This window comes from Brachyhypopomus gauderio, chromosome 9, assembly GCF_052324685.1.
Source record: "Brachyhypopomus gauderio isolate BG-103 chromosome 9, BGAUD_0.2, whole genome shotgun sequence".
Lineage (NCBI taxonomy): Eukaryota > Metazoa > Chordata > Actinopteri > Gymnotiformes > Hypopomidae > Brachyhypopomus > Brachyhypopomus gauderio.
Window position 1 is genome coordinate 17772686 of NC_135219.1, and position 8937 is coordinate 17781622.

The 8937-nt window shown below is 42.2% G+C and overlaps 1 non-coding gene across 1 annotated transcript; it reads right to left on the minus strand.

The window, feature by feature from the left end:
* Positions 1-7674: 7674 nt before the first annotated feature.
* Positions 7675-7765, minus strand: LOC143523678 (small nucleolar RNA SNORD88). The gene has a single exon (XR_013133424.1). It is a non-coding gene; the product is annotated as a small nucleolar RNA SNORD88 (small nucleolar RNA).
* Positions 7766-8937: the final 1172 nt, after the last annotated feature.

Genomic DNA, 8937 nt, shown 5'->3' on the forward strand with positions numbered 1-8937 from the left:
GCAGAGCGAATTATTCCTGCAGTCTCCAAGTTGGCACAGGACTCTTCCCAAGAAACCAGGTTAGTACTGGGATCAGAACGAGGATTCTACAAGGCTTATTCAGTTTCCCAGATAGTAATAAATGGTCGGTGTGCTGTGAGTTACGGGTCTCTCACTCACGGTTCTCTCCTGTTTTGGGGTCTGTTCTTCGTCTCAGGCGCTTGGGCCGGCGTATGCTGCTGTTCCTGTCCTCCCACCATGACTTTGATAAGATGGTGGAAAAGTACATCCCTGCCAAAGACCTGGCAACCATCAGGGACACTGTCCACACTCTGAAATCCAAGGTAGCGATTCATGTTTGGATACATGATGAGGATTTTTTATCCCATTCAGCCACTATGCCCCATGTTTACTCACTAAACAAAGCTTATTCACAAAACTTTTAGGTGAAACAGACTGCAATAAAAAAAAACCATCTAAACTGTGATGGTAGACATATATTGTAAACAAATAATAAAGTACAGGGCAGTGCGTGGCACCACACATTGTATTTACAGTAAGGCATGCACAGTGTAGTCCCAGACCCAGTAGTTAAAGGACAGAGCATAGTTCAAAATAAACCGGCTTGAAACCTTTGGGATAGAATCAAAGTATGAAGCAATATGTGGACTTCAATATCATCACTCCATGTTTTGTGGTGATTTGTACGTGTGTATTCCCAGGAGAGGACAAAGTTGTCTAGGATTCCAAGATATAAGATGTGTCTCCCTCGTCTGGAGCAGCAAGAAGCTCCAGCCGCACAGGTGGAGCATCAGAACACGCAGCGAATGAAGCGCAGCCTTAGACACACGGTGAGGGACGTGAGCCCAGACGACGCGGCACCTCTGAAAGGTAACGGCTGACTTCGGCGAATGCTCCCCTCCTGTTTCTTGAGAACCTTACATTACCGCTTACCCGTGAACCTCTTTCCCATCAGACCTGCAGCTGAACAGTAGTCTTCCAGCACAGACTAAGACCGGTGTCATCCTGGATGATTTGCCCTCAAGCTCCAGAAACGCACGCACCCCCAGAAGTCCCGTCAAAAGTTTGAGTCCTCCGCTTCATCCCAGCCCCCCCACGGCTGTCCCTACTAAAAACATGCTGCCACGACGCAGACGAGGTACCAGACTGATCAGAGCACGTCCGTCCCTTTCAAACAGTTCTGATGAGTGTTGCCTGCTCTTCAGCACTTCATGTGTGATCACTGCACTTGCATGTAAATTGCTTTGCTGTTAACACTGCATTACACAACAATGTTTTAAATCTAGTTCACCACATTGAATAATGTTTTTCTGTCAGCCTTCAAGCTGATTTGACCAAAGTTGAGCTGGTAGCCCTAAAAGTCCTAGTCAGTTTGTTTGGGTTCTGGTATTCTTCTCTAGATGAACTCAAACCAGGACCTCCCAGGAAGGATCCCCACGAGCAGCAGACTTTACGGACCTTCTCCGATCCAGACCTCGCTCTCGCTCAGAGCTTCAGTCTGCTTAGCTCTGATGACTGGTAAGTCACACCTGCAAAATTCTGAAGCATTTGGCTAGGGCAGGTTAAACAGCAAGTCATTTATGGTGTTCTGCATATATGGTAAGTATGCATGTATTTAGTGAAGTTTTTTCCTCTTTGTCCATTTTCTTGTAGCATTTTTTTCTTTCAGTAGCCGATGGTTACAGTGTGTGTCTATGTTCAATATCTTCATACAGGGAGAAGAAAATTGAAGGGTTGATGTTCATCCGTAGATTGGCTCAGCATCACTCTGATGTGCTTGGCAGCAGGCGTCATGATGTCTGCATTGTTCTTATTCAAGAGGTAAGCCACTAGATTTGCTGACTGTGTATCGGTCTGAATTCTAAAATTGGAGGACACCATCAGCATGTACATATTACAGGTGATGTTGCTGACAAAGTCAAGTCAGCGTTAGCAAAGTACTTTGAAATTCATTTTTTATAAAAACATTTCTCATCTAATTGAAATTCAGATGGCATATCTAACTGTAATTAGTGATTAAGGTATTTCCGCCTACATAACACATTGCAGTGGAGGATTATACTTATTACGATGGCGGTGGCAGTGTTGGATGTGACTGAAACGAGCTGGAACGTTGTCTTTCCTGCAGGTGCAGAACCTGCGCTCTGCCGTGTCTCGCATGGCGGTGGTGTCCTTGAGGGAGTTGTACTCCAGCCTGCAGAAAGGGATGGACCAGGAAGTGGAGGCTACAGCTAAGGTCCTCCTTCACAAAGCAGCGGAGTCCAATGCCTTCATCAGGCAGGACGTGGACACAGCTCTGGACAGCATGGTGCAGAACTGCACCCCCATTCGGAGCATGAACGCCCTTCTCGCTGGAGGACTCTGGTCAGTTAGCCTGCAGTGAGCTTTAAACTGTGGCTTTCAGATAGCAACAACAGTCACAAGAAGCTAACAAAGCACTGATTTTGGCTGCTGTTTTTACTTTTCCATTGTTATTTCAAAATATTGCCCTGGCCTATATCAATATTTTTAGTTATTTATCCTGTTAAATATTATTTTTATTGCATTCCACCTCCTCTCTTCTGATCCAAACTGCCCTTCACACCGCTTAAAGAATAGGCTAGTTAGCTAGCTTACAGAGGACATGCAAACATTTTCTGTTTAAAAAATACAGATGTACACTCACTGGTGCAAACTAAGCCATCGAATAGAATATGATAATTTGATTGTGCACTTAGATCATACATATGGGTATTAAGTTTCTTTATAGAAGCTAAAAGTTGTAGGCCTACTGTATACATTGATTGGATGGATTAATAGTTATTACCTTCTTTTTTTGAATGCCCTAATTTTTTTCCTTCTGTTTTCCTCAAAAGTCATCTGAATGCTGCAGTAAGAAAGTGTACTGCTCTGCACTTGGCTACTTTGGTAGAGAAAATTGGCGCTGGCCGCTTATTGTCTGGGGCGAAAGACGTCATAGCGAGAATTATCCCTGCAGTCTCCAAGTTGGCACAGGACGCTTCCCAAGAAACCAGGTTAGTACTGGGATCAGAACGAGAATTCTACAAAGCTTATTCAGTTTCCCAGATACTAATCTTTTGCTGATTCTTTTAGTCTCCTAGTCTGATACGCTGAAGTCAGCAAATGCTGCTAAATTGTAGAGTAATAGAAGCACTATCGTGTTTTCTACACACAGATGGCCTTGTAAAATTGTGACCTGGTAAGATAAATGGTCGGTGTGCTGTGAGTTACGGGTCTCTCACTCACGGTTCTCTCCTGTTTTGGGGTCTGTTCTTCGTCTCAGGCGCTTGGGCCGGCGTATGCTGCTGTTCCTGTCCTCCCACCATGACTTTGATAAGATGGTGGAAAAGTACATCCCTGCCAAAGACCTGGCAACCATCAGGGACACTGTCCTCACTCTGAAATCCAAGGTAGCGATTCATGTTTGGATACATGATGAGGATTTTTTTTTTATGCCATTCAGCCACTATGCCCCATGTTTACTCACTAAACAAAGCTTATTCACAAAACTTTTAGGTGAAACAGACTGCAATAAAAAAACCATCTAAACTGTGATGGTAGACATATATTGTAAACAAATAATAAAGTACAGGGCAGTGCGTGGCACCACACATTGTATTTACAGTAAGGCATGCACAGTGTAGTCCCAGACCCAGTAGTTAAAGGACAGAGCATGGTTCAAAATGAACCGGCTTGAAACCTTTGGGATAGAATCAAAGTATGAAGCAATATGTGGACTTCAATATCATCACTCCATGTTTTGTGGTGATTCGTACGTGTGTATTCCCAGGAGAGGACAAAGGTGTCTAGGAATGCGAAGATATAAGATGCGTCAGCCTCGTCTGGAGCAGCAAGAAGCTCCAGCCGCACAGGTGGAGCGTCAGAACACGCAACGAATGAAGCGTAGCCTTAGGCACACGGTCAGGGACGTGAGCCCAGACGACGCGGCACCTCTGAAAGGTAACGGCTGATTTCGGCGAACGCTCCCCTCTTGTATCTTGAGAACCTTACCTTACCGCTTACCCGTGAACTCTATCCCAGCTGTGGAGTCATGCGTACCTCCTCCTCAGTTTGCCAGCAGGTGAATATTTAAACAGTTAATCAAAACAACAACAACAAAAAAGTGCATCCTGATTGGAACTGCTTTGATGTTTGCAATTTTTGATGGTGTTGATGTTGGTTTGATTTGATTGCAGCCTTGTTCATTTTCTGTTTGGACACTATAACCCAATCCTTGTGTTTTCTCTCTTGTGTGTGTTCAGCAAAGACAGCAGCAGAGCACACATCCACAGCATTGCAGACAAGACAGAGTACGTCAAGCAGCTCAAGGCCCTGCTGGGTTCAAAAGACTTCAGCGAGCCCATCAAGGGCATTGATCAGCTGGTGGCCCACTGCGAGGACAACCCATATATGGTCGTGGGCAACATGTTCCTGGTAACACATTTGAACTGAATTGATTTTTAATGTTTTCAGCAGCTTTCAGAAGTGATCTGTATGGGGGGTCATACGTTGGAGAACATTAAATGCTGGCACATCTGAAGAAATGTCAAAAGCTCAGATGCTTCAGAGTAGAAAATATTACAACAATCAGTTTTAACTATTACAGTGGAGGGCAGTCGTGTCCATTGTTAGTGTGAGCTTGTTTTACAATGTATGTGAAGATTTCACCCAAGCGTATCCTTGAAATTGCATTAAACCAAAGAATCCAAGTGAATGACTTATGAAAAAATCAGTCGGTTGAAATGAAAGGGCTTGAAATCAAATCAGCTCCAGGGCTTAACGGCACTGATATGGTGAGTGCCTGATGAATGCATGGGCGGCTTGCTCTATACCTCTCTTCCTCTGCTACAGGTATTTGATGCTTTCAAAGCACGACTGCAAGGTTAACCTCTATGCCTTGGAGGCCTTACAGAAGATAATCACACTGCTCAGAGACAACCTGGTCCAAGTGGTCTACATCTTAGTCCCAGCTATAGTGGACAATCACCTCAATTCCAAGAATAACGCCATCTACATGGCAACAATAGGTGCCATTCAAGCTCTCATCAATAACCTTGGTGGGTTCTTTTCTCTCTTTACAAAACATCTTGAAGGACACATGCCACTGGGCTTTAGAAAAACAACAACATGTAACGGTCTGCGCTGGGCAGAACAGGGAGGCGGACACAAACGCTGAGGAGAGCGAGATTTATTCAAGGAAATTCCAAAAGCAGTGTTAAACGGACAGGCGTGGGTCAAACCGGGAGGGCAGCCAGAACAAGAAAGGACAACAGGCATATTCAGACAAGAAACTAACGACGAGGGGGAAAACACGGAACAGGCAGAAGTAGACGGATAACAAAACGCAAAGCTCAAACTTACAACAGCAGGTGACGGGATTAAACAAAAAGACCGATACGGACATGGGAGACACAGGGACTTTTATACACAGAACCAAACTAGGGACAGGTGATGACAATGACACAGGGGCGTGGTAACAAACGAGGAATCATCAAAATAAACGAGCAGGGCGGGACAAACAGGCAGGGAACACGGACATGAGGGAACCCAGAGTGACAGCTACGAGAGGGGGCGTTGCCCTACGTGACACAACAACAATGATTGTGTTCTGTTTTATCTTTGTATCTTTTGATGAAAGGTTGCTAGGTTGGGGAAAAGGTTCACACAAATCAGTAAAAGAATGTTCTTGCTCTTTGGCTAGATGTTTGTGGTGCAGATCAAATGGAAATCTCCTTTCATATTAAGGCACAGTCCAATATAAAGAAAAAAATATTTATGTAAGACTGACAGGAGATCTTGCATTATCTGACAGCAGATAGTTAAATAATGGAGTTTACAGTGGATGTCCTTAGGCTCTTTTGTTCAATATACAGTGTCTAATCTTTTGTGGTTGTGTATACAGAAATATTCTACAAATTCAAATACATTATCAAAAAACAATTCTTTCAGAAAGTCATTCCACTGATATGCTAAGAGATGCCAGAGATAAAAAAAAGATAAAAGATATTTACCAGAAATACTATAATTCCTATATTAATTAATAATATTTATAATATTGATAATAATCATTCCAGAGAGTTACCATAGTTACCAAATACTGTCACTTTAGTTGAATTAAATCTTTCTAGGTTAAAAAAATGCTTCTGTAATAACCCAGTGCTGTCCAGGGTTGATTTATTTATCTTTGTTCCTTTTAAATATTCTTTTTATAGAGCTGGTTAGGGAACTCTACCCCTGCAAGCCACAACTGGTTGAGCAGAAGGTGCTTCCTCTGCTCTGGTACCTCCTGGGGACCTCCAGCAACAGTGGTACGGTCCACGGGAGGGGTAGAAGCGTGAGAGGGGCCACTGTCCACCTATGCCAAGCCCTTCATGCCCACATGGGTCCGGCGCTGCTGGACTGCGCTGCTTCCCAACCTTCCAATATCCGCAAGAGCCTAAGAGAGTTTGTGAAGAACCTCCCGATCAACTGAGAGCTGCAAGCCAGACCTCCAGACCAAAATAAAGCCCAACATGGATTCTACTTGAAGATGGAGATGTTTGTGTATTTCTTACTGTGCCTGCACTTTAAATGAAAGAGAGAGGAAGAAAGTCAAACGTTTTTAACATTTTGAATTAGCAGAAAGCTAAATCCTTAAACTCAGAAGGCCTTTTAAATAAGGAGCACAGATTTTAGCGAATCACATCAGGTTTAACATGCCTAGGAGCTCTGCTCTTTTTGCACTTTGAAATACTAACACTTATCATGATAACTGTTGTCATGGTGACTATAGATATATATTGTTCTATGATTGTTATTTTCTGTTGACATATCCTGAGGTAACTGTGCAGAATGTAATTTATCACATGCACAAGGATCTATAGTCTTTTTGTTGTTTGGTATGTGTAATGTGACTTTTCAATGAGGAGTCTTAAAAAATGAAAAAGCTACGACTCACAAAATTACTTTTGTATTCTATAGCCAGGGCTTAATTTGAGCCGGATCCTGCCGGAACAGGATCCAGGAACTCTTTCATTTTGAAGGGTGTGTTCTGGGAACTGTCTGCCTCGATCCAGTAACTTTCAAGCCTACTAATTATAAGTTATGAAGAAATCTGTATGCACTTCTGCACTTAAACACTTATAAAACACATGTAAATAATTTAAAAGTAATTTATATATACAAATTGGCTTGTTATTTTAACATTTGTGTGCCTAAGCGTTTTGTGATCCGGTGACATTGTGATTTTGTTTTGCGATCCGGTGACATTGTTGGCCTCTGACCCCTTGTCTCATGCCGCTGTTTGCGTTCTGGCATCATTTGATTTTCAAAGTAAGCACTGTGTATAGCTAATAAGTGTAATGGCACAGTATTAACTTAACTCATTCTGTCAATAAAAGCTTGTTACTCCTATGATTGCAATTATATTTTTGTATGTGATAAAAACAATTGACAAACACATATAAAAACCAGAGGGCAGCAGATCATGTGAAAATATAATATTTGTGTAATTCTCAACTTTTGGCCATGACTGTAGACCAGGATAATGACACTACAGAATTTCTTCACAGAGCCTCAGCCATGGGAGTCAAGAGCACACCACCTGAAACAAAATTCAAGACAAAATTAGTCCCGCCTGTATATTTACAAAGTACGGTGATAAAGCTATTGAATCAGTTTCTTTAACATCCCCCCCCCCCCATCAGACTCCACCATGTCAAGAGTAGAGGTGCACTTTTCTCGCCACAGACATTCAGAGCCCAGTGCAAAATCATCACAGGAGGAAACCTTCAGACTCCAGATTCAAGACTTAGTCAATCACGTACCTCATCCCCAGGATGCATGGACGATGTCCCCTGAAAGAGAAAACAATTGTCTTAGATTAACAGTCATGGCCTTTTATTCTGAATTCGTCTTATGCTTGTTTCCCGTGTTAGACATCTGTGACCACTGAATTCTGTAACCAGAGACCACCATGCATGTGTCGTCAAGAAATAAGGTAGGGTCAAATCCTGTTAACTGCACATGGGTACTCAATCGTTGATTGTAGTTTATAAGGAAATTAAAGCTCATTTCAAAATGAATTATTTATTTAGTGTGTATTTCTTGATTAAGATATGTGCTTGTATATATATTCTTAGATATTTGTTAATGACATATTTGGCATTCTTAGCGAGGAGCAAAGTAAATTTTTCATTGTATCTAAGGAAACCTGTTCCCTCTGTGCATATGACAAACTGAATTTGAAAAGATTAGGTAGGCCTAAATGACGTTTTCACGCATGCAGACAATTATGTTTTACGTTGCATGAAAAAAATCTGTTGATTCTAAAGCTTTTGGTTAAACGTCAGCTTATTCATTTCTTATTTTCTACTAACAAATGCCTAGGGTGGTTCGTACGATTGATAAACATTTCTTTTCTGACGAGAAGCAGCACTATCCAGAACACTTGAACAGAAGTTGATGGTCACCGATACCGGTGCATCACCGGTTAAGGATGCCCTCGCCGGAATACCGAAAGGGTTCGCCCTGAAATATTAATAATCCCCTCAGTCTCTGCCATGTCATTAGTAGAGACGCACTTGTCACAATGTACTTTTGGAGCCCAGTGCAAAACATCACGAGAAACTTTATTGGTATATGCACAGTAAAGAAACGTGTTGCTCTGTACAACGAAATAGTAATCAAGGATAAAATAAGCATGCAACATTATGATAAGTATTCATAAATGGAAATGTAAACTAAACAGAAATATAAACTGCTAAGAAGTTTATGTACATACAGTCATTGTGCAGTAGCGAGCTACATTGCTTGTTGTCAGACTGGTATGAAAACCCAATAGACTCAGCACACTTACAAATTGTCTAAACACACCTGGCACTGCCACATAATCTCCTTTCTGCATTTGCCACATGTGAACCTTTTACAAAAACCACAACGCTTAGTGGCACGGTTACT